General features: G+C 31.4%; 1 protein-coding gene across 2 annotated transcripts in view; it reads left to right on the forward strand.

The window, feature by feature from the left end:
* CNTN5 (contactin 5) overlaps window positions 1–13,342 on the forward strand; it is a 1,309,320-nt gene that overhangs the window by 313,222 nt on the left and 982,756 nt on the right. For both annotated transcript variants that reach the window (XM_066360732.1, XM_066360733.1), the window contains exon 2: window positions 1,070–1,206. The gene's annotated coding sequence lies outside the window, so the exon portion shown is untranslated. The remainder of the gene's footprint in view (window positions 1–1,069; window positions 1,207–13,342) is intronic.

Consider the following 13,342-nt stretch of genomic DNA (forward strand, 5'->3'; position numbering starts at 1 on the left):
AATAGTATATTATCTGCTTTCTTGCATAATTTTGTAATTATAATGTGAGCTTGAAAAAATAATATTATATTTTTATACTACTAAAAAGAAGTGGCTTTGTATGATAATTAGCATTTGGACTTGGTATCAGAGTAAACTTGGATTAGAGACGTTATCCGGTTGACTCATGAAATTACTGGTATTATATGCCATTTTTGTCTAACAACATGAAATCTTCATTTCCTCTGTTTCCAACTAGTGTAAACAGGAATCATAAGATCAATAATCTTTGGTAGTCAAGACTACAAGCAATTACAATATATTTTCTCAACTTGATCATTAGCTATACCTTTGCTTTCTTTTGACTTTTGGCAGTATTGATAATATTTTAACAAGAGATAAAGTTATCAATCTAATGTTCAAAAATTTATTTTCCAGTAGGTTTTTGATATAAAATATGTTATATGTATGTATATTTATGCTCTGGTTTTGATGCTGGAATATTCACAACCCTATCAAAGAGTAAATTTTAGGAAAATGCAATTTCATTAAACTTTCATTGGAAAAGTGAACTTTACTGGATATAAGAAGAATAGAGATGGCACCACACATGTAAATTCCATACTGTACAACAAGCAAGATGTATTCACATAATTTTCAAACACATTTAATGGTATAAGTCACATAAGCTTTTAAGAATAAATATGTATTGTAAAGCCTTATATCAAATAAGTAATAAACATAGTTTAATATTGTAAATGCTAGGTATAGCATAGAATTATAAAAATGAGGAAATATGAAATGCAGGTTTAATTGTGTCAAATGTTTTTAATTTTAGGTATATCGAGATTAAATCCACATAAAATTGAAAGATATTTCAAGTGTACATCATGATGATTTGATGTACATATATATTGTGAAAGGATTTCTCCATCTAGTTAACACACATACCAACTCAAATGTTTATTACTCTCTTTCTTTTCTTTTCCCATCTTTACTTTTTTTGTATAAATAATGGAAAGCAAAGGAAAGATTTGTAATCACATTAATATATATATATATATATATTTTTTTTTTTTTTTCTTAACAGGTGACCATAAAGGATTACCATTTATTGCCATTCAAAATCTACTGCACATCATGTTTCATGACTACTGTAAAAGGATCTCTTTATAGAAACCAGGCCCTTTTGGAAGTTTGTAACTTGGATCCTGTTTCAGAAAGCAGGTACAGTTCATCTTTGTTAATCTGCCTTTAAAATTTTGAAGGAAAAATCAATCATAAGACCTATGTGTATCAATTTGGAAAAGCTTAACAACGCCTCAATATTATTAAAACATAGGTTTTTTTTTAATGTTCAAAATAACTAAGTGTCTTATCATTAAATTGAAAATAAAGCTTTGTTTGAGACACTGAACATAAAGATGACAAATACTCTGGAAATGATATTAATGTGAAAAATTGTAAAATACTTTGTCTTTATTAAAGTTAGTTTGATATGAGAATGGCAGGTCTACAGAGATTTGTTAATTTCCTGAAAACAATAAGAGGTCAATACTTTGATGTAGCCTCCTTTTTCATAATACCTTTGTTAAACAATATATAATTTGTTACTGAATGGGTTTTATGATTTTTTTTTAATTAAGTGACAGGGTGGGAGGCAGGAAGAGACAGATTACTGCATGTGGCCCATCAGGATTCACCTGAAAAGGCCCCTACAAGGCAATGCTCAGCCTATCTGGGCTGCTACACCGTTGCTCAGAAACTGAGCTATTTTAGCACTTGAGATGAGGCCATGGAGCCATCCTCAGCACCCCAGGGCCAACATTGCTTGAACCTTTCAAGCCATGGCTGCTCGAGGAGGTGAGAGAGAGAAATATGAGGTGGGGGGAAAGTGGTGGATAAGTAGATGGTTGCTTCTCCTGTGTGCTCTTACTGGAAATCAAACCCAGGACTTCCACAGGCTGGGCCAATGCTCTACCACTGAGCCAACTGGCCAGGACAGGTTTCATGGTTTTTGATATCTTGAGTTTGAAGACAGTGCTTACATTGTATAAGCAGGAAGTCATGGTCAATAAAAAACCAAGTCATTCCCACCTTAATAGAAAATGTCTCAAATTAATTTGACTTTTATGGTCTTTACTCAGCTGTTCCACATTCTTTAAGGCTTACACAACAACCACAATCATTAAAAATAGCATCTATTTTCAGTAAAAGTGACCACTGCGTAACTTCATAATAGTCATTTCAAATGACTTAATTAAAGTATTTTAGAATACATAATTTGACATGTGTAATATTCATGATTAAATGGGCATTAACAGATTATCTTAAATTAAAACCATGGTATGCTAGTTACCTAAATATTTATGTTGTATTTTAGATAATCAACTAAGGATGTCAATTAATTTTGGCTATATAATTATATTTGTTTTTTAATTATTTTTAAAATATTGACAATATCACACTCAGAGCCAAGGCTGCCATATATCTATCTGCCCTTTAATTTCTCAGGCTGATTCAAGGTAATTGATTCAAAATATTGGGAAATATTTCCCTCAGCATATTCTATGCTTTCACTTTTGTTGGCTTGAAAATTAGAATTAAAGAAGGAATATGAATAAATCAGAATGTGAAAGCAGTTCTATAGGAGAATAGAAGAGTCAAGAGTTCAACCTGTGTGATTTTACTTTGTACTAGGCATGCTCAGATCCTGGAGGTCACTGCAGAAAATCTATAAGTATCTTTCACTCATTACATTAAGCCATACCAGTTTGTAATTTTTATTAAAAGCCCTAATTGCACCAGGTATCCCTAAATTAATATAATAGAGAAATATAACCATAAATTTTACGAAAGAATAAACAACTGAAGATAAGGAAGTGGGTGGAAATCCTCTGATAGTGCATCTTCAAACCACGGAAAAGAGTTGAGTTCCTAATAAATTAGTCTGTTGCCACATTCTAATATCAGACAGACTTTTTTAGCCCAATTTTGCCATCATAGTTCTGTTTGTTACAAGAATTATCTGAGAATAGGTTATATTTACAAAATAAAATTAAAACAATCATGTGTGTTCTGTCTAAAAATTATGAATACATACCTTAGAAGATATCATATATATATATTCTGTATATAAACATTTTGTTCTTATATCTTAATCAATAGAGCATCTTAGCAAAACAAATTGTATATTAACTTGCTACTTCTTCAATATCTGTGAATATCAAAGGTAGATTATATGTAGACACCTATGTAGAAAGCGTTTATTTATGGTTCTTGTGACATTTTCAAAGAAAGACAACTGAACATACCATAGCAGCTGTAGGTAAGAGGATTTTGGATATAATGTTTACTTCCAGATGGATATGCAATTTAAATTTATGTTAGATGTATCAGCAGATGGAAACAGAATGGAATGAATGTCTTAGCCACCTGTGAACTGGTACAGTCTATCAATTACCAGCTAAATTATATTAAATTCAAGTTGTTCAGCAGAATTCTAATTAATTTTTGAGAGGAGCCCTTTTTCAACCTATTAATAAATCTAAGTTTCAAGTTGAGGATGTAGAGCTTATTGAACACTACAGGGAGCCTACAGGAGCAGGTTTGGCAGAGCATAGTTCAATTTCGTCATGTCACTCTTGTTTTTGTTCTGCCCACCTAATTGGAAAGCACATTGTTAAAACAGGAAGCAATTGAAACAAGTGACACAGGCTGAGCACTCCAAAAAGACATAAGTGAATTAGAATTGATGAATCTGATGGGAGTGGATTTACAGTGTCACTTTAAATAAAACCCCATTGCATTCATACACTTGTACCTAATCTTTTACCACAACCACTTAAAACACTCAGGGCAGAAACTGACAGTTCCATCTTGACACACTCAACTAAATTTGTCCATAGTAAAAGGCAACGTATATTAAAAGGGGTCCTTAGTTCAGCCTCTGAGAATAAAATGTTTCACTTAATAACTTACACACACCTTTATCCAGTAGGTATTGGCTCAGTTCCAAGAGAAAGGACCTTGTTCCATTAGAGAAGAGCTTTAGTGGCTCTAGATGTACAGAATTTCAGAATTGACAGAATTTCCATCACTTTATGAAAAAAAACAAAAAAAAAACAGGAAACAAACAAAAAAAATTCTTTAATCCTTAATATCAATATATGCAACTACAGCTGAAAAAAAGTAGAGTGGCATGTTCTTTCAGTTTAAAAAATGGAAAATTTAATTTTGATACTTAATGGTCTTGAAAATTGCATAGAGGCTCTGGCCGGTTGACTCAGTGGATAGAGTGTGGGCCCAATATGTGGACTTCACACGTTCGATTCCAGGTCAGGACATACATGAGAAGTAACCATCTACTTCTCTTTTTCTGCCTCTTCCCCTTCTGTTCCTCTCCCATCTCACAGCCAGTGGCCTAAGGCACTGAGAGTAAAACCCCAATCTTGATTTGGGCATCGGCCCCAGATTGGGCCTGCAGGATGGGTCCTGGTCAGGGTGCATGCAGGAGTTTGTCTCACTCTCTCCCTTCTTCCAACTTCAAAAAGAAGAGAGGGAGGGAGGGAGGGAGGAAGGGAGGGAGAGAGAGAGAGAGAGAGAGAGAGAGAAAATCGCATAGAAATTGGAAAAAAAATCTTTTCATATAGGTAGGTTACATTGTATATGTTAACAGCACTGCTATTTGCTGTAATATTGTAATGCTAAATGTATGTAATGTGGTATCCTGAATTGACACTTAAAATAATGAGGATGTTCCATGGAGATAGTTCTGGATGAATATTACCAAGAATTTTAGACCACTTGGAATGTTCACAATAGTCCTTCCTGGGTAGTATGTTCAAATAAACAAGAATGTACAATTTCTAATTGTTAGGAAGGGATATGGAAGAGTTCTTTCTAAAACTGATAGTCAATAATAAAATCTTAATTATTTTAAGATATCTGTTACAGACAACTGTATTTTGCCATTTGTAAAATTAGTTATTTAATTTTAACTATATTTGAAGTATTTTTTCTATTATAAATTTAAAATATTTTATAGAAAAATTTATTTTATAGTGTACCAAAATGCCAAGAATGTGAATCAAAATAGAATACCTTAAGTAATCTGTCAGTTGGTATAAAACAATATGTAACTTCAAGTTGTATAAATTTCTTAGTTGGCATTTATCTCGATCTGCCAGTTACAGGTGTAAGAGGACTGTGGATCATGTTGGGTGACAAGGAATATCTTTAATATAAGCTTTTTATAGAAGATATGTTGTGAATCAATATTTTTCAAGTTTGTTGCTAAGGATATGAAAGGAAACTGTGTTTTCCCAAAGCAAATAGAGAATAAAGAGTAATAGGTTTTAGTGTGATAATACGACAGGGTGCTTATTTACTATAGTGCATAGACCTTTAATAGAATGATGAAAAAGGCATTCACCATTCAAAAATTAGAACATTCAAACAATTCAAGTAATTTGAATAATGCAAAATACTTCATACAAGATGCCTACCTAGTAAATAAATCTTATTGAATAGTTCTATTGTGGGAAGCATTTATAGAAACAAAGAAAATATTGGCATGTAGGCTGTGTCGCTGTTCCCTACACCTTTAAATGCCAGGGAAGACTGAGCATAGAAAACAAATGCCAGAATAATTTTCCTAGAGCAGTTTCTGAATATAAGAATGCTTCTGTGCAATCATACTTAAATGCCAGCAGTGAAAATGTTTAGTTTAGGTTGGAATGCTCAGCTTCCTGAACACTTCAAGGCTATCCTAACAAATTATATAAGGGGCTGTATCTCTATAGCAGATGTTTGAAATTCAGATAGACTCTGTACTAAGCCTATTATATAGAAAGGCAAATGATTAATATACAGACTTTTCCCTAAACACTGTCACATTTGCTAAGTATATTGAGGCAATTTTGACAAATGTAAAAATTATAGGCTTTAGAATAAGGTAGACTCAGGATTGAATCTCTGCTGTAAACTTACTAGCTTTAGAAATCTGGGCTTAATTATTATGAACCTCAGTTTTCCTTCACTTTTAACAAGTGGGTAATGTAATATTTGGAAAGGGATGGGAGGTTGAAATTAAACATGTCTGTCTGTCTATCTATGTATATACACATACACACATATATATATATATTAGAGTTTGGTTTCTGGAAGGTGTTTAATGTGATTGCTATTATGATAAAATTATTACCGTATATTTTACCACTGAGTAGAGCAAACTTTATTGAGTATTTGATAATAAGGGAAGAAAAGAAATAAGGACGGAGGTAGGGAGGGAGACATAGCATGTTAAGAAAAAGGTACAAAGGAAAGAAGGGAAGAAAAGTAAGAAAGAAATGAATGAAGAAAAGGAAGGAAGGGAGGGAAGGAGGAAGGAAAAAAGTGGAGGGAAAGAAGAAAAGAGAGAAGGTGCAGAAAGGGAAAAAATTGATATGGCCCTTTTTGTCACATAGTATTTGCATTTTAGTGCTGTTGTGGAATATTAAAGGTTAACGTGGAAAAGTGATCCATCTGTCATAAATTATTAGAAAATGGAATTTAAAAATACTCCCAATCATAATCTGCATTGATTATATAAAACTCTGGTGGATTTTTTGTTAGGTTATAGTACTATTTCCTCATTCTTGTGCTCTCCAGTATCTTAGATGGCCTGGGGGACTACTAACTGCATTTCTCAGAAGAACTCTTCCCAAGATTTATGATTACGTGCCAATCAATGAGTATCACGGGATATTGAAGGTATAAGAGAAGCAGAATCATTGTCCTTCGGGCTATAGTGGCCCCAGATGTTCTTCTTAGAATCATCTGTCTTAGTGCTGGAAGCTATAATCATTGCTGGCAGTTATCTGTAGAATTTGCAGTTTCTAACTTTACCTAAACATAGACAAATACACACTTAGCCCAAATATATGCAAAAGTCTAATAAATTGCCTAAAAATGTAGAGATATATTCTGTTCATTGATGAGTAGATTTAATTTCAAAAGAGCTTGACTGTCTCTCAATTAGTTTTGTTTTTGTGTAATTTCACAAATAATTAAGATAGTATATTAATTGGACAAGGTGGGCTACTGAAGTAGACCTCTGGAATAAAATAGCACAGAAAATGTTCTATATCTCTATAAAATTTTGTAAACAAGTGATATGATAGTGATTGCCAATTAGTAGAGAAAGAATGGACTATCCCATAAGTTGTTCTAGTAAAATATGTTATCCATAAGAAAAATATTTTAGTAAAATAAGATCTCTCAGCATGCCAAGCTAAACAACAAACAAACAAACTCCAGTTAAATTTAAACCCAAATTTAAAGGTAGAATTTAAACATTAAGAAGAAAATATTGGTAATAATTTCATTACCTCAACATTCTATTTTTAGAAACATTTTTAAACATGAAAAACAATCTGTAGATGAACAAAATGATAGATGTAAATGCATTTTAGAAAAAGAACAAAATAAGATTATGGTGAAACATTTTGGTACCAAAACTTTTAATAGCTCACTTTTGCTTGAAAAATCAAAACCAGACTCTGATGCTGGCTATCAATATTTTTACTGAAATTTATGTTTCACTTATTCATGATAATTATTATCCCTAAATATGTGTTTCATTGCCCTTCTCAAATTAGTGTTGTATTAACCGTATTTGGCAGGTGTACTTCCTCTAGTTTTTCCATTTTTCATGTTCAAGATCAGTCAGATACGCTTTTTTATAATGTCTCAGTTTCTTTTTGTATGAATTGAAAGAATTATGCTATATAGTACTGATAACATCAATATTTCTTAATCTTTTTTTTCCTCATGCAATACTATTTAAAGTTAGGCACTTTAATTTTATGCTAATCTTTATCTTTCATAGAGCTTTATACATAGTGTGTTCTGAATGTCTGAACCAAAAAAGTATATATGATAATTGATATAATGATATTCATTGTTTCAATGGCAAATTTTTATATTATATAGAGAAATTAATTTTACTCATAATTCCTCCAGATTTAAGTTTTCCTTAGTTTTCTATAGGGACTATGATTAGAAAGAAGAATTTAAATATAAATAAGGTTAGTTGAGGACCATGCCTGTACACATGTTAAGTAATCTTTAAATAATGATTTGCCATCTTCACGGCTAATCAGTCAATATTGGGAAGTAGAATATCCCTACGGCTAATATAAGGTGAGTTAACAAATTAGACTACTGACAGTAAAGATTACACTGTAAATGGTTTCTAGTAACAGTGTTCTGCCTTAGTAAATTTTCAAAAAATGTTATGTTATTTAGTGAATGATATACTTCACTTAGCACAAGATCATTTCTTTTTCCTTTGAAAATATTTATATTTTCTTATATTGTAACTTAGAAATTGGCACTTATATATGCTTTTTAATAATCAGTTCATATATGGAAGACACGATAAATTGTCCACAAAATATCTCTGGTAGCTTTTAAATTGCACACAGTGGCACCAGATCACAATTGCTTAGTCAATTCTAGTCTATTACCATGGTTGCAAATTTTTTTTTTCTAAATTATTTTTTTAATTTAACAGTACATTAAGCAAGTTAATATATTTACTTTCAAACCATTTTTTTTCTTACCTAATGTGCTCCTGACATGTTGAAGATGAGGGGAAAAAGTACTTTTATTAAAAAGTTTTTGCTCACATATGATTTAGGTGAGTTGGGGGGCTATGCTTGAACATATGATAGAATAGATAGGTTTCAGGAAAATGAAGAAGCTGAAGATTTGCAGTTGCTTATAGTAATTATAAATGTTCATTCTTTTCTCCTGCTTTATGTAAATACACTGCAAGATTTAGGTTGATCATCTGATAGTTTTAACCTACAGACAATATCTATCTTATGCTAAATACTTTATACTACCTATGTGTTTTTCAAATAGATAAGTTCTTAAAATAATTAAACATTCCATCAGTACATCCTGAATATCTAACTTTTAACTTTACAACTATTATCTATTAAGGTAACATGTGGAATGGAAAGTATTAAAGGATCTCTGAGGTTTATTTGGGATAAAGAAGGTGAGAAATAACCCCGTATTTATTTGTCACTACAGCAAATCATATTCTAAGATTTCAGTGATGCATAGAAGTGGAAATAATAGAGATGAGTTCAATAGACTTTTCATAGACTGAGTTTTCCAGGTCATTTAATCCTCTCTACTGTCTTCAGAACACTCCAACTGAGTAAATGAAAACAGATTGTCACATTATTGTCCTCATGATGACCTGTTTGTATAGATGATAAAAGCCTCTATACTCCCAAAACTATGGGTAAAAAATATATAGTGATCCTTAACTCATCAACTTAGTTCTATTCTCTGTGTGTGTGTATCTCTCTCTCACAGACACACACAGAGTCATGTGAATGGTTGCATTGTGTCATTTTATTAGAAATTATTATCAAGAATGAAATCAAGAGCTGGGAAATAAAAGCCCAAAAGACCAATATATGTAAGGCTTGAGTGATACAAGGAATGTCCTTTGCTCTTCGAATTTCTCAGACTTTTACTCACAACCATGTAAGCAATTCTCACAGATATGGTAATTTTCCTTCACAGTTGATGATAGATTAAAAATAGAATGTGAGATTATAACTCTATCTTTCACCAGCTTCTCTCTGAGGATTCACAGAGAACATGTCTCAGGATTGTTGTGACTAAGAGATAGGAAACTGGATTGAAAGTGTCCCTCATTGATCTCATTGGTTGATGATTAACTTCCAAAAAATTAAATCCTGAGGCCATTTTAGGTTGCCCTAAATTGGCTGAAAAAGCTTCCACAATGATAGAGAAAACCTTGAGGCAGAGAAACAATGATGCAGTGCAGACATTGAAGCAGAAAAAATAACAGTGAATACAGGAGCTGTTTTCTGTGGCTGTAGGTGGATTGAGAGGTTAAGAATTAGAACATTAACAGAATCTCCTATTGCAGTGTAATTAAAATAATGGTTAGATTCTCTGAAAACACACTGAATCCTGCAACAAATTTCTTCAGTGAACTTGTGAGCCTTCTTCACTCTAAACTTAATCTTGAGATAAAAGTAACTTTTGCTTTTAGACTGATTCTACAGTTTAATTTATTCGAGAGGTATGTCTGCTCATACTAATAAAGAGAACTTTTCTCTGTATAATTTTCTGGGAAGAGACAGTGCATTCAGTCTTTTGTAATTTAGCTGTATCAGAAATGAGGATAAGCATAATCTTTGCAAAGACATTTGAAATATGTATCATATACATAAAATTTAAATTAGTGTATATATATATATTACAGTAAAAAATAGTAAGTTATGCACCTTTTCAGAAATATATTATTTCTACATGAGGCTTTTCAAAGAATAAAGACAATGATGCTTGAGAGTATTTTAAAGAATACCTGATGTGTAGTTTAAAGAATTATTTCTGTGTTCTATAAAAAGGTAAAGAACAAAACTACACTAAATTTGTTTTCCTTACTATTGAAATGACTATCATATAAAAATTGGTGTAATTGTTTAAGTTTCACAGAGTATTATATATCCTGTTATAAGATTTAGTTTAAATTAAATGCATGAAGATATTAAATTAATGTAATAAAGGAACATATTAAATTAATATAATATAGGAAAAGTTTTTCTACATTTTTTTCAGAAACAGCCTCTTCAACTTGCATTCATATGTGTTAATTTTATACAATTATTAACAAAAAAATCTTTAAGGATATACTATAAAATATGTATTATATACCATATAAGATCTCTTTAGTCATTGTAAAATGTTAGACCTAAGTATTCTAAAATTTACCTTTGCGTTGAGCCCAACCATGCATCTGTATACTAGAATGTCTTTAATTTTTCTTTTATAAAATTGCTTGTTCTGCTTTGCATTTTGGTGCTTTCTATTCATTTCTGCTGAGGAACATAACAAGAATCACTTATATTCAAATTAAGGAATGAGCTGTCTATGTCCTTGACAATGTTTAAGAGTATTATATGAGGTGGCTGGGCCACAGTGGAGAGTGGGGACTGTCTCTTTTTTCTCACTACGAAGAATTGTTAACATCATGAATAACAATTTTTTTTCAATTGTATTATGTTAGTATTATTACTGTTCATAGAGAATGAGAAAGATTGTTTATTTTTATCCTCATGGATTCAGTATATAATACCATTTTTAGTACTGTATTTCCTTTGGTATGTCTTCTAGGACATTTAATCCCAATAACTGCCAATGTATAGCCAATGAACCATGCTGGATTTTATGATATTCTTTATAATGTTGTCTTACTATTTTCTCTTCATTTATATTTGGTTATATTTTCCTAAATTGTATCAATACAATTTATATAAATTATCTATGAAAATCTTAACATCTTATATTTTCCTGTTTTCTAAAATATTTACTTTTTAATCAATTTTAAGTATTTTATTTATTCATATATATGTGGTGTGCCTATTTGAATGATCTAAGAAATACGGCAATGAACAAAGTTAAAGAATAATGTCTGCTCTTTCAAAATTGACTTTCTAGTTTGGAGAGTCATTGACTGAGTAAACAAAAATTTAGAATATTTTGAAGGGATGAATATTTTGGAAGAAATAAATCAGTTAAGGAATAAAAAAATTGGGGGAGTTATGTTTTGTGGTTGTTTTATTTTGCTTTTTTATTTTGTATATGTGTGTTCTGGAAGATCATATGAGGACAGAAGCAGACGTTTGCTCTAAGACATGAAGGAAGTAAGGTGGCTAGCCATGTGTCTTTTCTGGTAACAGAAGGAACAGAAAACACAAATATTTGATGCAGGAGTGTACTTGAAATGTTCTGGGAGGTTCATGTGCTGGAGAATGAGTGAGGGAGAGTGGAAGATACGAAATCAGTGTGCTAGTAGGACAAAAACAGCAAATAAGTCAATGTCAGATATTGTGAAAGATTTACCTTTTAGTCTCTATGAGGTTGAAAGCTGTTGGAAAAGTTTTGACCAGAAGAATGTCATGATTGAATTAACATTTTAAACAGTTGTCGATGGTTAGATAAGGCAGGTATGAAAAAAATGTATAAAGGATATTACCGGCGTTTTGTTCCTGCGTAACTGCAAAGTGGGATTTGCCTCAGAAACTAGAAAAAAGAGTTCCTATTTATTGAGATTGAGAAAATGGCAGGATTCCGATGGGGAGACAGAGGAGATTCTTTTCAGACAAGCCTATTTGGAAAATAAGGAAGGTGGAAAATAGGCAGTTGGGCATGTGACTTTAGAGTTTAAGAAAGTTGAGTTGACTAGAGATATAAAATTGGGAATTCCACACTGGTGTTTCATGCCAATATAGAAGAAGGCAGGGAAAGGGAGATTTATATGGAGTAAAACATAGGTTTTAGGGATGAGCAGAATAAGCAAAAGAGTGAGAAGGAGCAGTTACAGAAATTAAGGACAAACTGAAAATGGTGATTTGTTTGCCTTGTAAAAGGAGCTTTTCAGAAAGAGGCCGTAGACACCCATAGCAAAAGCTGCCAGAGGTCTGCTAAGATGAGGACTGAGTATTGACTTGCTACTTATTTAATTTCACTCTTACTTTGCCAAGTGATTTTACAGTGGAGAAGAATATCTGGTTTGAGTGGATTTGAGAATAAATGGTTAGAAAAAAAAAAGAAAGAGCAAGTACAGAGAGGTGTTTCTCTAAAGCCATGATGATTATTATTATTGACAAGCTTAGTAATGATTAAAAAGTAAATAATTAAATAGTAAATAATTGATGGAAAAATCTAAGGTTACCAGGACTGCATAAATCCACATTTAGTATAACACAACTAAAAAATATAACTTCAATTTTTTCCTTAAAATTTTTATTTTCAAGCTTCAGATTTTCAGTATGTTTATTAAACTTTTTTTGTTTACTTCTGCTCCTTAGTCTGCTTTATTGGACAATTATTTTTTAAAGATATCTAACTGGTTGGGTGATTGAAATATGTGATGTCTTGTAAAACATTTGAAAAAAGACTTTATTATATTTGTATATTACATATTTTTAATTAATAAATATTTAACAATAGACAAAGTAAGAATTCAATGTCATCATGTAATTGGAAGAGAGGCTACCCCATAAAACAATCTTGCTGTAATAAATACCCATAGCTAACTGAAATAATTCACACTGTGTTTTTAGTTAAATATACTGATAATATATAAAACATTGAATATTAATTTATAATAGATGTAAATATGTATTGCAAAATAAAATAAAATAATTTCAAAATAAAACAGCTAGAATTTGATTTCAGACAAAATATATGCAATCCTAATAATTTAAATTTATAATCTTTTTTGGTAGTTTTTATACTATAATTATATGTACTATAAAAAGTT

This window comes from Saccopteryx leptura, chromosome 1 (genome assembly GCF_036850995.1).
Source record: "Saccopteryx leptura isolate mSacLep1 chromosome 1, mSacLep1_pri_phased_curated, whole genome shotgun sequence".
Lineage (NCBI taxonomy): Eukaryota > Metazoa > Chordata > Mammalia > Chiroptera > Emballonuridae > Saccopteryx > Saccopteryx leptura.